The sequence below is a fragment of the Myotis daubentonii genome, chromosome 2 (assembly GCF_963259705.1).
Source record: "Myotis daubentonii chromosome 2, mMyoDau2.1, whole genome shotgun sequence".
In the NCBI taxonomy this organism is placed as follows: domain Eukaryota; kingdom Metazoa; phylum Chordata; class Mammalia; order Chiroptera; family Vespertilionidae; genus Myotis; species Myotis daubentonii.
The window spans coordinates 5,917,510-5,933,830 of record NC_081841.1 but is presented as its reverse complement, the minus strand read 5'-3'; the positions used below and the strand labels follow the sequence as shown (position 1 = coordinate 5,933,830).

The window sequence follows — 16,321 nt, the reverse complement described above, 5'->3', positions numbered from 1 at the left end:
CTTAACGGTGTTTGGTTTTAGTAGTGGGATTTGGGGGAGCTTTTACTTTTCTACCGTAAAACTTTCTGTATTGTCTGAAATCTTTACTCAATGTTACTTTTATGATCAGGAAAAAAAAAAAAACCACACCCAGCAATCTTAATCTGAAAATTATTTTCTTATTCTCAAATGGGCAAACATGACAGGGTTTCCACCTTCCTGCTTTCTCCTGGGGAGGGAAAGACAATGAGGTGGAGTGAACAGATAGCTGAAGGCCCTCAAAGACAAACATTATAGGAAACAGCTTTCGTCACTCCTGGCTATTCCTATCCTGCTCCCTGTCCCCAGAGAGCAAATGTGGCAGGTCACCACATATTTCGTCTCTTGCCTAGCTAACCACAATGCATCCTTCAGTTCTCCTTGTAAATATCACTTCTTCTAGGAAGCCATCCCTGTCCATCCAAGATTGAATTCTGTGTCCCTCCCATGTGTTTCAAACCACCTGCACTGTGATTATCTGTTTACCTGTTGGTCACCTCCGCTAGACTGAGATCCCTGAAGGCAAAGGTGGTTTCTTTATCTGCTTAGCCTTTGTACCTTAGGAAAAGGGCCACAGGCTCAATAAACATGTGTGTGTGTTATATACCTTACCTGTCGTTGAGTTGTCTCCAACTTCTGGCAACCCTATTAATGAGTGATGGATGCCCACAAGGTTCTGTCCTCAACAGCCCTGCTCAGCCCTTGTAGACTCATGCCTATGGCTTCTTTTATGAAGTCAATCCATCTCAGACCTGGCCTTCCTCTTTTCCTGCTTCTATTTTTCCCAGCGTTACTATCCTTTCCAAAGAACCCTGCCTTCTCATGATGTGCCTGAAGTAGGGCAGCTTCAGTTCTGTCATTCTTGCCTCTAGCAATGTTTCGGTTACCGAATAATTATTAACTGGGGAACTTTAATAATCAGAGGAATTTAAGGGATGCAAAGACAAAAAAGAAACCATTCGTTTTCAAGGAACTTACAACTAGTTGGGGGAGATGGATGTGTCCGACTATAAAACCAAGTATTAGTTTAAGGGTTAAAATGGTAGTACAAACAAACAACTGTAAAAACAAGGAAGGTTGGGCCCTGAACATTTCTCATTCTGTTTCCAGCTCAGAAGCCCAAGTTGGAATGCTCGTATGGGGTATGTGCATGTGGTTATAAGGACTCAGGGTTTTAGGACCTTGATTAGAATTTGACTCATGATTGCCTGCTGTCAGTTGTCCTAGGAATACCATTCAGTCTTAATTGATGTTTGTGAAATGCCTTGTCTTCTGCTGAAAGGCTTTAAGTGCTGAGCATTATTACTGTTACAGTGGTTGTTTTATTATTAAAGCAGTGCCAATGAGGTTACACAACAGCCTGGGTCAGGAAGTGAAACCAGGGCGCTGATCCCACTGACGCTACAGAGGATGGGGATTTGGGATGGTAAAATGTTAATTACTCGAGCTGGAATGCAGGCTCCAGTCCAGCACTGTGCTCTTGCAGATCATTTCAGCCCCAGAGGCTGGGGCTGGCTCTCTGGCAGTGGGTCCTAAGCACCCTTCCCTCCCCTGGCTGGAATGTTGGATTCACTTCGCTGTAAGCTGCCACGGAAAAAGAATCCACTGGCCACGAGCCAGGAGCACACGTCTTGTACAGCATCAGGGGTAACTCTGGAAGCTTCCCAGGAGCTGAAGGGCTGTTCCCTTTGCACGCAATCAATTATTTATTTCTAAGCAATTTATTCTTCCTCCTTGCTTCCAGCTCTTGAGGACTCTCTCCAAAGATAGGATGGGGGTCGAGGAGGTAGGTTTTGGCACACAAGGATGGTAGAAATATCCAAGAGAAGATGATCGTGGAGATAGACGGGCTTTTGGTTAGGAAGCGCCAGATTGTTTATGTTAGGGTGGGAGGAATGGGTCCTGGGCGGGAGGCTGTGGTGGCGGCATTGACAACCTCCCCATAGGTTTTTAATTCCCAACAATGTCACTTCTAGAAACCGATGAAAGAACTTGAATTCTGAAAAAAAATGTTTTTAAGATGTTGGGTTGGCTGACAGGTACAATTTTGGCAAAGAGAGAGGCCCTAAAGTACAATGAAAAGAGAGGGCTCTGGAGCCTGACAGATCCAGGACCGCATGCCAGGCCCACCAACTACTTTCTATCTGGGTGACCTTGGGCAAGTTTCCCAACCTCTCTGGCACCTTTGTCTCCTATCCGTAAAATTTAGAGAATCTGTGAAACTCACAGGTTTGACCAGATAATTCCTGTAAAGGATTCCGCACGGTATTTGGCACACAGTGGGCACCCAATAGGTGATAGTCATTATTACCATCAACGGAGTCCTCCAAACTCCCCCTTAAACAATTTAACTAGCACAGTGAATGCCAGATCTGACGGACGCGCTCCTTTGCCCAATAAGGTCCCAGAAAAGAACTCGGTGGAGTCAAACCAATGGCATTGGCCCTTGTTGGTGGACGGGCTTTCTTGCTTTTCCACCAATAGTGTGAAGATGGGACCAGCGAGTGACATTCTGACAGTCCAATGACGCACAACCAGCCCACACTCAGCACTTCGGCGAAGATAAATTAAGGAGCCGGCACGTATACATTCCGTTATTAGGCAGTACTGGATGGAGAGAGGAGCTCGGGGGATACTGTGCCGGGGCTAGGCACTAATGAGCTAAAAAAAAAAAAAAAGAAAAAAGACGATGGTTGCGCCAAGTGGACTCGGCCGCCATCATGCTCTAATTTCCCCTTCGCCTCTCTGGGTCGGCGACCGAGGAAGCGGCCTCTGGGATGCTAAGGGGGTGTGTCCCCCAATGATTGGCGCAGGCAGTTTAGCCAATCCTAGCTCGTCAAACGGGAAGCATTTGACCAATGAGGGGCGACGGCAGCGGCGAGGAATTGGAGGGGCGGAGCACTAGCTTGACAAACACAAAAGCCAACCAGTAAGAGCCGGAGGCATCCTCCCTGCAGCCAATGGAGTGCGGCTGTGGGCAGGCCCCAGAGTGTTTGTGTTGTGGTTTTGGGGGAGGGAGGCGGAGGGGAAAGTTTGTTTATTTTGTTTTAGTTTCTGGGGTCCCCGTGTGTCTGGGAGGTGAAGCGGAAGGGACTGACCCCCGTTCTCCTCGGTCCCCCTACTACGTCGCTTCCACAGCCAGCGGAGGAGCGGGGACCGCGCGCATCGCATCGCATCGCCTCACAGCGGAACGCCGCGCACTCGGAACCGGCACGGCTCGGCGGTGAGTGAGGACCGACGGCCACGGCTGCTCTTCCCCTCCCCCGCACACCGCGAGTCAGGACCGGGCGGCCGGGTGGCGAGGACGCCCGCGGGAGCGCGCGGTGCGGGCAGGCCTGTCAAGCTGAGGCGCAGGGCGTGCGAGTCCTCGCGAGTGAGCGAGCGCGGCGGGGCGAGGGCCGGGAGGGGCGTGAGCGCGCGCGGGGCCCGGCGGAGGCGGGGGCGGGGGCGGCGGCGGCGGCGCGGAGCGCGTGCTCCGAGGGGGCAGCCGTCTGGTGGTTTTGACCCGGGGGCGGGGAGGGACGCGGTTGACGTCCCGCGCGCAGGGAAGGGGCGTCGGGGATGGCGGGGCCGGGTCGGACGGGCGCGCGGCTGGGGGCGTCACGCGCTGGCAGGTGTGAGCTGGGGAGGGCTTCCGGGCGGGCTGGCCAAGTCGGGTTCGCTTCCCGTGGCTGGGGGGCCCTTGGGCAGGAAGGGGTCCTGGTCGCGAAGGAAAGCCGAGGCCCGCGGAGGCGCGTGTCGGAGAGGCGTCAGGCCTCGGAGCCTCCGGGTCCCTGCCGGGGTGCACGACCTGCGTGACGGAGTGACGGTGGGTCCCCCGGGTAACCCGGGCCGGGGGGCACCACCCTTTCACCCCTCATCCCAGAGTCCTGCGTGTGTGGCCATCTTCGACAGGCGACTCAGGCTTTCCAAGAGGAAACGAGGGGAATAACATTAGATGAAACAGCCCGAGGAATGTTCTCTGCCTTCCAGTGGTCCTGCCCCCCCTTTACTTCCAAACTATTGGGGTTAATGGCCCACAGTGGGGTTAGCAGCCCACAGTGGGCTGAATACACCATAGCGGCTGTGGACACCCAGTGACGGGAGCCTCTTGTGAGCGCAAGGACCAGCCCGTCCTCGGTTCCTTGGGCTCCGGGTGTCAGTCTGGGTTTTCTCAGACTCCTCGCTTTCTCATGTTTTGGCTGTTGTGTTGCTTTTTAGCATCTGTGCTAGAGAGGGAGCGAGGAGAAGGCAGATTTCAAGTTGGTCATTTGTATAACAATGTAAGCAAAATTATTCAACGAGAGTTGTCAAGAGATGTTTCTCCATTGAAACAAACCGTCGCTAGTGGCGCCCACCAAGCAGCTAAGCATGTAGAAATAAGGTGTCCACCTTAGAATTTTGTGGAAGTTTTAACCGTAGAGGCTGTTCCCCTCATCTTCGTGGATAATTTCATTAGGCTGGGAGTTGCCTTTGATGTGGAGAAGCATTGGTGCTTTGGGTTGTGGAGCGGTATTTATTCTCCTGGTGGTGTTATGTAAATGCCTCTTAAAAAGCAGAACTTGGAGCACATTGTCTTGCGGAGTGTAGTGTTGCTGTAGGTAGGTGTGGGGGGTGGTGGGGGGGATAGGAATGCAGCAGGTCCCCTACACGAAGGCAGGTATCCAGAACGCAGATCAGACTGGCTGGTCCCACTCGGGACACCTTTATATTTTCTTAGTTCTTAACCGTTTTTAAGTGCTTGTCCCAAACATTATTTGAGCAGAATAGTCTGTGATAGGACTTAAGGAGAAGAAATTTCCAAGCTGCTTTTCGAAGGTAGCAGATAAATGTCATACCCTTGAAACAAAAGAATTGTTGCCCTCATTCAAAAGGAAGCGCTTAGAATTGTTTAAAATCAGAACAGTAGCATTTGTTCAAATGGTAGGAACACATTTATTGCGTGCTTCCCATATGCCATCCTCTGTATATGTTTGTTTATTTGTTTGTTTTTGCTAATCCTCACCCCAGAATATTTTTTTCATTGATTTTTAGAGTGAGAGGAAGGGAGGGAAAGAGACACAGAAAGAGAAACACATCAGTGTGGTGAGAGAGACACATCAATTGGTTGCCTCAGGTACATGCCCCCGACTAGGGGGCCTGCAACTGAGGTACATGCCCTTCATGCCCTTGACCGGAATCGAACCCGGGATCCTTCAGTCCACAGGTTGGCGCTCTGTCCACTGAGCCAAACTGGCTAGGACTATTTTTTCTAATCCTTATCTTAAGCCTGTGGGGTAGGTATCATTACTGTTTTATGAATGAGAAAAGGAGCCTACAAGAGCCACATAGGAAGTTCAGGGGCATAGATTTAGTCTCAAGTCTGTCTGGTTTCAAAGTCTGTGCTTGTTCCATTTTGCTTCTTAAATTATCCAAAGGAAGAAATATGGAAAGGGCACTGAAAAGTAGAGAGGAATAGCAAAGGGAAATGCTACTAATGATGAATTAGGTTGCCCCTACCTAATTTAAGAATTTAATGTTAAACTCATTCTTTAACTTTGAAAGTTAAGAACATTTGTACCAAAGCACATCTGTGCTGTTTTTAATCTCTTCCCTGTTTAATTTTTATAAAGATAAATAAAATGTATTTAATTAGAGGTCAAGGCTTTCAGAGCCCTTTGCTCAGATATCTGCTTCACTACCTTGCTGTTATGATGAGTCCTATACCCTCTTCCAGGACCAGGAACTTTTGTATTTAGCACAGTGCTTAGCACATAATAGGGACACAGTAAATGTTAGTTGACTAAGGAGCAGAGTTAAAAATGTAATGACTTCAGATTCATTTTAGCAGTTTTAGTTTAATGGGACAATAAAGTGAATAGCTCATGTGCAAAATGCAAATTCCAGAAGAATACTTAGATGGAACAACTCATATGATCTTGGGCGTTTGGCTCTGCCAGTTTGCTAAATCTCCCAGAGGTACTTATCAGAACTGCTGTACCATTCTGTTTTTCCTTTCACCTCGAGTTCTAAAGAGGAGGCTATAATGACCGTTTCCCTTTACTACTCAGTCATTCTTTGAACCTTTGCATCTTGGCTCCCAACCTCACCACTCAGTGAGGCTTTTCCCAGGTCGTCAATTGCCTAATGGTTAAATTTCCCAGAACATCTTTTTCTATCTCCCTTCAGCAGTCAGTCCTTTTGACTATCCCCATCCCCTTTAAATTTTTTATTTTATTTTTAAAAATAACATATAGTAGCATTGACTTTTAGGGTGTATACAGTTCCATGAATGTTAACAAATGTATAGATTTATGTAACGACCACCACAACTAGGATACCGAGCAGTTATATCGCACCCCACACCCAAACTCTTTCATGCTATATCCCTTTTTAAAATATACATATATTTTATTGATTTCAGAGAGGACGGAAGAGGGAGAGAGAGATAGAAACATCAGTGATGAGAGAGAATCATTGATGGGCTGCCTCCTACATGCCCCTATTGGGGATCAAGCCTGCAATCCAGGCATGTGCCCTTGACCAGAATCGAACCCGGAACCCTCCAGTCTACAGGCCGATGCTCTATCCACTGAGCAAAACCAGCTAGGGCCATGCTATATCCCTTTTGATACACTTTCTCCTGACTTCCGTTCCAGAGATAAACAAACACTAAGGTTTCAGGCTGGGGCTTCTTTTGTTGTCCTTGTTTTATTTTTATTTTTTTCTATTCCTTAAAAATGTTAATCTGCATATCTATGCCTGGCTCTCTTCCATAATCCAAACATCCATGTTTACCTGCTAGAATTCTTCATTACTCCTTTATACTCACTGTGTTAAAGTTAGGCCTTAACTTTGCCTTCCAGACCAGCTCTTTCATCAGATTTTTCTGTAATTTTCAGTGGTGCCAAACTTGAAACTCATTTAGAGGGCCTTATAATAAACTCTTATCCCAGACCTGGTATCCTGCTACTCAGTTACAAATTCTGGCTTCTGCCCATTTGCTGCCAAGCCAGCTCTGGTTCATTAGGCTGAGTGGAGCGTAGGTAGTTGGAGCATTTAGAACCCCACCAGGATCAGACTGCTTTTCTGGTCAAAACCCCTCATGGCTTCCCATTGCACTCAGGTTGTTTGGGATTTTATTTTATGACCCCCCCCCTTCTTTAAAATAAAACAAAAAATATATATACATATATTTTATTACTCTTTTTATTTTAGAGAAGAAGGGAGAGGGGGAGAGAGGGAGGAACATCAATGATGAGAATCATTGATCTGCACACCCCCCACTGGGGATTGAGCCCACAACCCAGGCATGGCACGTGCCCTGACCGGAAATCCAACTTTGACCTCCTGGTTCATAGGTCAGTGCTCAACCACTGAGCCACCCCGGCTGGGTAACCCACCCACCTTTCTGAAGACTCAACTTGGTCTTTCAATTCCTTGAATTGCTCAAGCCTTTTTCAGCCTCAGTGTTTTTGAACCTACCATTCTCCTGGCTTGGGCTATTCTTCCCTCCCTGCTTCCTAACCCTGTCCTAACCCTAACCCTCTGCTTCCCCCTTGTCTTCACACAACTGACTTTAGGGTTCAGATTAAATTGTCACTTCCCCAGAGAGGCTTTACTTTATGACCTCGTCCCACTACCTCCATCCACCCTCAATTAGATCTCTCAGAATTCCTGTTATTTTTTCTTAGCTCTCACTACATTTTATGATTCAGGACCATGTCTGTTTTGTTTTTCATGTCTCCAGAGCCTAGCCAAGAATCAGGTGTACAGCAAACTCCCAGTAAATGTTTGTTGGCTGTGTTGTGTCTGGGCTTTTGATTTTATAATTTATCGCTATCTTGTAGTTTCTGATAACCTTAATTTCTCCTACCTTCTCTGGGACTTGACCCCACTGTTGGAGGTCTTGCCATGCAGAGATAGATCAGAAATTGCTGAAGAGGACCTCGATCCTGTTCTCCCTCTGAATGGTGCCACTGCCTAGAAGCCCTTACCATTGAGCCAGACTAGATCTAACCTAAACTGTTAGCTGAGCTTGCCTGTCTGCTGAGCAGTGCACCTTGGTTATCCAGACGCGGGTCAGCGTTTGCAGCTGTTCTTCTTCCCTCACCTCACCCTGCTCTTGATTTCTTCCTCCTCTCTCTACTCAGTGTGGACTTCTAAAGACAATGTACACTTTCCAGCTGAGTCTGCTTACCCTTTGACATTTACTACTTTTTCACACTGACAGCTGCCTCTAGTGTCTTGACCCTACAGATTGCCCCCACACTAATCTTTGTTTATGTTTCCTGCCCCGTCGCCAAACCTACCACAGGCACTTAAGTTTGGAAACCTTCAGTGGTGTTCCATTGTCCAGATAGTTTAGAATGCAAGCCACTAATAGGAGCCACGTAGGTCATTTTAACTTTTCTCGCAGCCACATTAAAAATAGTAGACATGGTAAAATTGATTTTTATTTACTTCAATATATCCAAAATATTATTATGTAAACAGGTTATCAGTAAAAAAAAATTGAGATGCTTTATATTCCTTTTTTCATGTTAAGTCTTTAACATCTGGAGTGTATTTTTCAACATCTCAATTCAGACTAACCACATGTCAGGTTCGAAGTAGCCCCATGTGGCTAATGGTTACCGTGTTGGACAGCACACCTCTAAACCATATCCTCAGTGTAGTAGAAGGCCTATGCCTGGGTATTTCCAGCTGCTGGCCTTTTGATAACTCTGTGTCCCTTACCTAGAGCCAGCTCCTTTTCCAAATATGCTAAGCTTCCGTGCTGAGAAACCCAGGGATTCCGAGAGTTCTCAACATTTCCTCTGAACCCTTTTAACATTAATTTTTTGTGTCACTATTCTTTTCATATAGCAATTACTGATAATATTTATTAGTTTTGTAATCAGAGGTAATATTAAAACATTTAACAACTGATAAAGCATGGGCACTGACCAATAGGAATAGGTGCCTGGTGAAATAGAATCCATGGTATCTGTACACAGCCTGTATGTTCCCACTGTGTGTACCTGTTGAATTACAGCTCAGATTATTTGGGGGTGTGTATTATCAGCTCCCTTCAAGAGAGTGTGAGTTGAGTTCCTTGAAGGCAGACTTTTGTTTTACTCATGTTTGCATTCCTAAGACAGCCCCTGACCTGGCCTGTAGTAGGCAATTTATAAATATCCTATATGCAATATCCTAATATGCAAATATCCTATATCCTAATATGCAAATTGACCAGACAGCAGAACAACTGGTCGCTGTGATGTGCACTGACCACCAGGGGGCAGATGCTCAACTCAGGAACTGCCCCCTGGTGGTCAGCGTGCTCCCGCAGGGGGAGCGCCACTCAGCCAGAAGCTGGGCTCACGGAGCAGCAAGCTGAGCAGTAAGGAGCAGCCAGCAGGTGGGCGGTAAGGAGTGAGGGGTCCCAGACTGAAAGAGGGCGCAGGCTGGGCTGAGGGGACCCCCTCCCCCCCCCCCCCGCACAAATTTCGTGCACCAGGTCTCTAGTTTTAAATAAATGAACAAATGCTACCTTGCATTTAGAAACTAAAATATAAGTTATTTTTTAAAAATTTATTTTAGAGAGAGAGAAACATTGATTTGTTGTTCCACTTATTTATGCATACATTGGTTGATTCTTTTATGTGCCCTGACCAGGGATGGAACCCACAATCTTGGTGTATCTGGACAGTGCTCTAATCAACTGAGCTACCTGGCCAGAGCCAAAATATAAGTCCTTTGAGGACAGAGATCATGAATTATGAAGAAGTATATAGCATACTGTCTTCATAGGAACATTTCTTCTGAATGAAGATTTGCTTTTAAATAACTGTGCTTAGATCTTGTTATGGATTTTCAGGCTGGGTCAAAAATGAGGTTTGGCTTTAATTTAGTGAGACTTATTTTCTGTTGTGGTTTGTGAACAGGCTCTGAAAGCAGCTTCAAAAGAAGAGCTCCTTGGAATTAATGCAAGGGGCTCAGTTGATTACTGGGAAGGCACTGAACTAGGAGTTAAAAGTCCTTGCATGGTTTGTATTACAGACATTTGCTTGAGTGCCTACTATGTTGCAAGCACAGGAATGATTGCAAATTCAACTACTATAATAGTATGGAAAACATGCCTCTTTATCAAGAGATGGTGAAATGATAAATTCTTCCTAGAGAGATTTAATTTCTCTCTACTCCCTTATACTTTACTCATTTCCAGCATGGACTATACTGTATCATGTTTCAAGATCTGTTTCTTTTTACTAGATTGTGAGTTTCTTAAGAGCAAGACTATCGCATTCATCTCTGCATCCCCAAACACATGCTATGCTGTATCTGCCATATTGTAGGCACTCAAATGTTTGAATAAATGACCTCAAATAAATTACTTGGCTTTGCAGAACCTCAGTTTTTTTCTTTTGTAAGTATGGAATTCTCTGCCTCTGAATTGTTAAAACTGCAGCAAGAAAAATCTTTTAAAGCTACATACCTGTTGTATATGTGTTATACTTCAAATATAAAACATTTACTTAAAAAACAAATATAGCGCTGGCTGGTGTGGCTCAGTTGGTTTGGCATCGTCATGTGCACTGAAAGGTTGCCAGTTCGATTCCTGGTCAGGGACACATGCCCGGATTATGTGCTCTATCTTGGGGGGGGGGGGGGGGCGTATAGGAGGCAGCTATCGATGGTTTGCTATCACATCAATGTTTCTCTCTCTAAAAAATATCAATAAAAAAATCTAAAAACCCCCACAAGTATGAGTCTGATCGTATTTCTTCCCTAATGAGTCTCCCGGACCCTGCTATCCCCTCTCAGGAACATAAACTTCATTAGAATAAGTACCTGGTCTGTCTTGTTCACGTGGTGCCAGTGAAGACTCTGCCTCCTTTCATGCCGCTCTCCCCTTTGCTGCCTGTACTGTTGCACACTGACCCTCCTGGTTCTTGAGATGCGTATTCCTCCCCATTCAAGGTCTCTTCCTGGCACTTGCTATTCCTATGGTCTGTGAGCCTCCCACCCTGACTTTTAAGCCTCCCACCCTGACCTTAGTTGATGCTTCTTCAACCATCAGAGCTCAGTTTATATGTTACTTCTTTAATGACTTCATAGTCACCCCTAGCCCAGACCAGGAGATGTGCTCCTTTTAAACACTCAGAGCACTTAATACAGTTGTAATGAAATATTTGTATATTGTTTCCCTGCTAGACCATAGCTACGAGAATAAAACTGCCCTGTCTGTTTTGTTCATGTTTGTATCACCAGTATTTAGCACCGTTATATATAGTAGGGCCTCAATAAATGTTTTTCAAATGAAGTTAGGAAAGAGAACTAAAAATAGAATTTTTAAAAATCCTTAGTCATTATAATGGTTTAAATAAATTAAATGTGTGGGGGCAGGGACGGACTTTCCTTTTTAAATTGTCTCCAGGTTATATTTTTCTTTAGTTTCTACTTGTAATGGGTAAACGGTTTAAGATTACAGAAAGAAGATTGAAATTAAAAACTTCAATTTGTCTGAAAATTTTACTTAGTCATTGTAGACTTTAATGAGTCCTTTTAATCTTTACTAGCAGACATGATCAAAATGGTTATTTCTTTAAAGACCTTTTCATATGCTGGGGACTCACATACCTACAGTATCACTGAACGTTGAGGTATACCATGTGCTGAATGCTATGTTAGAAGCTAGGGCGATACGGATGGGATGAGAAGAGATCTTTGCTCCTAAGGAGTGCACAGCCAGGTGGGTAAGGCAGACAAGGATCCAGATGAGTGCCACTTGGTGTAATAAGCACTGTAATGGACAGTGCAAGGGAAGTGGCAGCGGTGAAAAAGAGAGTCATCAACACAACTGGAGGTCAAGGTAGCCTTTTCAAGGGAGGAAACACTCCCGTTGAAGCCCTGAAGGAAAGGCATTTCAGGCAGAGGGAACAGCCTGTGCAGAGGCATGAAGCAGCATATTTAGGACAGTATGTGGAGAATGCTGGCACCGTGGTATGCTTTATAAAGCTGATGTTGGGATACAGAGCCAACAGCTAGCTTAGAGAGGTTAACTGTGACGTCACACTCAGACTCTTGGATTATACTGCATTTTAGAACTGGAAATGACCTTAGAAATAATGATGTGATTTCTGTATATTTGAATTCCTAAAGGCATTCTGAAGTACTATTCAAAGAAGATCATCATAAGCCAGAATGGTGCTTGTCACTTCTGGTGAATATGCGCGAGTGGGTGTAGATAGATAGTACTTTCAACCATGCAGATGATTTCAGGTGGAGCTGTAGAAAGCTGTGACTCATTTACACTTATCTTTAGGAGCTGAGGGTAAGGGCAGTGACCTCTTGATCACCTGAGGTGAGTGTTGATCTGTATCTCTCACAAGAGCCAAATACTGAACCAGTGAAAGGGATGAAATTGGAAAGGATTGCCCAGAAGGGTCTGTGGGTACGTGTAAGATGATTCTTGTAGCTTGAAAGTCTTTACAGTATTTTATAACTTTCCAAGTGTTTCACTGAACTAGCATTAACTGAATTTGTTGAATGGAAATCCAGCCCATTTTCCTTCATTTTGCTCCTCTTTAGTTCAGTAGCTCTTGGCTTTCATGTCCTCCCTCTCCATCTCTCTTTCCCCTTGTCCCCAATCCACCCCCTCCCTTGCCATCTTTCAGTCTATCATCACTAAATTGTTTTCAAATATAACTGTGGAGTGTCTGTACTTGGTTGGCTAACCAGTATCTCAGCTTTCCATATTAGGAGCTTGATATTTTTCACAAAGAGATATTAAGCTCTGGTAGTGCTGATCACACTCAGAAGATGCTAACTGACATATTAAATGTCAGTTAATACAAATTTTGTATGTTCATTTATTTACCTAGATTACTAGGGGGTAAGGAGATAATGGATGGTAGGAAGAGTGGTAGCTGTGTGTAGTTTATTTCAGAATGTTTGGAAAAGAAAGGAAGAAGAATATAGAAGCAGGGCAAGGTTGAGAAGGCAATATCTTAAGGTAAAATAGGAAACCCGTTTAAAGGTGTGTAAGAAAAACCCAGAAGAGAAAGATAAATTAAAGCTTGACTGGAGAAAATAGCAGGTAATTGATGGGGCAGGGCCACCAGATTCCTCCCAAGGGCACAGGTGGAATGATAATTATTAGAAATTCTTTATATAGTTGCTCAGCTAGAGAAGAGGGAGATGTCAGGGGTTCTCTTGGATACCTTGAGCTCAAAACAAGTTTATATTCATTTTTTCTGTGGTCCCCCAGCAGAATGGTTTGCACATAGTAGGTATAGAGTCTAATAGATAAATTCACAGGATTAAAAGAAGATATTGATTATAACTTGAAACTTATTTCAACTACCAGTTCATACTACCTGTGGTTTATGACAAATGAACATGTTTATGAATCCTGGTATCTTGTGAATAGTACAGTCACAGTGTATTCTTTTCCCCAAAGTGTTTTAATTGAATAAATATGTACATTTAATATATATCACAATTTTTTTCTTTTTTAATCCTCACCCAAGGATTGATTTTTTAAGAGAGAGGAAGGGAGACAGAAATATTAATGTGAGAGAAATATCGTCAGCTGCCTTCCTCACACACCTGACCAAGGTTCGAACCCACAACCTAGGTGTGTGCCCTGGCTTGGACTTGAACCCACAACATTTTTGATGTATGAGCCACCTGGCCAGGGCAAAACTATACCACAGTTTTTATAATGCTGTTTTGGCATGTGTTTATTTCAAGAACATAATAAGAACCTCAAAAAGTGAAGTGACCCAGGCTTCCTAACTTAGGCCCAGGTCAGTATATCAAGACAAATGTCTTGAGCCCTGGCCAGTGTGGCTCAGTTGGGTGAAGCATTATCCTGAACACCAAGAGGTTGTGGGTTCGGTTCCCAGTCAAGGCACATACCTAGATTGCAGGTTTGATCCCAGGTTGGGTGTGTGCAGGAGGCAGCTAATCAATGTTTATCCGTTACATCATTCTTTTTTCCTCTTTCTCTCTCCCTTTCCCTTCCTCTCTCTCTAAAATCAGTTAAAAAAAAAAAAAGACATATCTTGAGCATCTGCTCTGTCCTGAAGTGCAGAAGGAGATACAAAGTAAAACATGAGACTGAGGTCCTCCACAGAGCTATGTTTTTCCTCCCCTGAAGATCTTGCTGATGGTGTATCATGCTTAGAATTTCCTTTTCATGAGAGATTCTCAACCAGAATAAAGAAAAGGACGGTTCATGAGGAGATATTTTACCTACATGTATATTTCTTTGGGACTTTTAAATATAAGCTCTCTCCACTTAGATATACTAATGGACAACAGATTTTTAAAACAAAATTTTCACCAACTATTTTGTCAACCTTCTTTTCACTGCAAGAGTTTTATATTTGTACTAGAGGCCTGGTGCATGAATTCGGCCAGCGATCAGAGCCGATCAGATTCCCCACCTCCCAGCCTCCCTGCCTCCTCCTCCCCTCGCTCCCTCAGCGCCTTGCTGCCGCTGCTGGTCACCTGCCATGTTCCGCGCTGCCCCCTGGTGGTCAGCGTATGTCATAGCAAGCGATCGAATTCCTGTTCTGGTCAAACTCCCAAGGGGACAATGTGCATAGAAGCCTTTTATTATATAGAATACCGAAGTGTTTAAAATTTATGATGTTTTTATCTGCAGTTTGGCTTTCTATTCCCTTAATAAAAGAACGCACTAATTAATGATTCCCACTTAAACCATGCAGGTAGGTCTGTGGGTTGGTATAGAGAAATCTTTTTATGCTCCTACAGTCCCAGTATAAGGCCAAAAATATGAGCCCAGAGGGAAAAAATGTTTTTAAAGCACCAAAACAGTTAGTGAAAAGGCTCTTTGTAGGAACAAAAAAAACAACACAACACAAAACAAGAGAATGAAAATGCAAAAGACATCACATTTCAAGCCAGGAAGGGCTGGTTTGAAAACTTTAAAAAGGGAACCCTTTGCCCCACACACAGCTTGTGAGTTGGCCTCAGCACATTGTGACACCACCCTAAGCTTCCCGAACCTGCCAGAGCCAGGGCTCACCACTGATGCCTTGTGTTTGTGTTTGAAGTGAATGCTCTCTAGACTTTTATTTACTGTACTTAAAAATGTGTATTTACTGTCCTTTTCTCTTGTTTTCCATTAACCTCCTGTGTTTTAGATCTTGGCTTTACCATTCAAGGTGCTTTTCAGAAAGGGTAACTCTGGAGGCTGAGAGGGGCCTTGCTTCACAAACTCTCTTAAGAAGTTAGTTATTGGCTCTTTTGGGTCCCATCACTGGTAACCTATCCTCCCAGCACCTGAATCTTGAAATCCTGAAACACTGACTCTTGAAACATTGTCAAATCCTTTAGCTCTTTTCTCTTTGGCTTTGGACTTTGAACCTTTCATTTTTGTTTTTGTGCCGATTCTAAGTCATCCTCAGGCTATGTCTGGATAATTAAAATAGCTTCCTGTCAATTGTCCTGTTCCTAGTTTCTCTCCAGAAAACATTTCCTGCATTCTGTTTTCGTTTCCCTTCTTTATCACCCTGTGCTTTCTTACTTCGTGAAATCCAAGCACCTGTGTCTGAGCCAGGCTCCTGTATTGTTTCCATCTATCAACTGTTATTCACTAGTTTTGAATCTTGGCCTTCTTTCATATAATCTTTTCTCTATTTTCTATATGACTTCCTCCCTTTCCCCCCATACTTTATAAAGGCTATGCCTTATATAAAATATTCTGTTTCACTCTCAGAAAGCCTTCTCTGAATTTTATTTTTCTTGGAAGCCTTTCTTATTGGAGACCTCTTCATTTGGGTACAGTTTAGTTTTATTGATATGATTGTGACTAATAAAATAAATACAAATTCACTTTGTTAGTTTCCTTCATTACTTCGTGACATTTTTGTAGGTTTGGTTTTTTTACATACACAATTACATCATTTACAAAGAAAGACAATTTTAATTTCTTACCTTTGAGTTCTATTTATTGCCTATTGTACTGGCTAAGACCTTAAGTACCACGTTTAATAGAAGTGGTATGAATGGGCATCCTTGCTTTCCCCCTCAGACTCAGGGGGGAGGCTTGGTAGCATTAAGTGTGATGTTAGCTTGTTTTTCTTAGGTATCCAGCTAATACTCAGCTGAATACTCGAGGGGTCCCTTGTAGATCTCTTTCTCTGTGCAGCTCTTTCTTCTTCAGTACTGTACACTGAAAACTCTAGCTGTCTTGGCCTCCCCAGAATCTCAGCTCTATCTTCTCAAATAAGAGAGGTCTCTGAGTTCCATCTGGGTTCCCCTTTCATGTGCTGTGGCCTGGAAACTACCTAGGCAGCAAGCTCAGGCAAGTGTGTGGCTCACCTTA

At 44.2% G+C, this 16,321-nt stretch overlaps 2 protein-coding genes across 9 annotated transcripts in view; one reads left to right on the top strand and one right to left on the bottom strand.

Annotated features, from left to right (window-relative positions):
* The window catches only part of RPS19BP1 (ribosomal protein S19 binding protein 1), a 519,247-nt gene that overhangs the window by 380,039 nt on the left and 122,887 nt on the right, over positions 1-16,321 (bottom strand). The gene's annotated exons all lie outside the window — the stretch shown is intronic.
* Positions 3,029-16,321, top strand: part of TNRC6B (trinucleotide repeat containing adaptor 6B) — a 244,137-nt gene continuing 230,844 nt past the window's right edge. For 4 of the 8 annotated variants that reach the window (XM_059681456.1, XM_059681462.1, XM_059681458.1 and 1 more), the window contains exon 1: positions 3,029-3,241. The gene's annotated coding sequence lies outside the window, so the exon portion shown is untranslated. Of the gene's footprint in view, positions 3,242-3,357; positions 3,392-16,321 lie in introns of those variants that run through there. The other 4 variants (XM_059681461.1, XM_059681460.1, XM_059681454.1 and 1 more) reach the window with 2 other exon arrangements.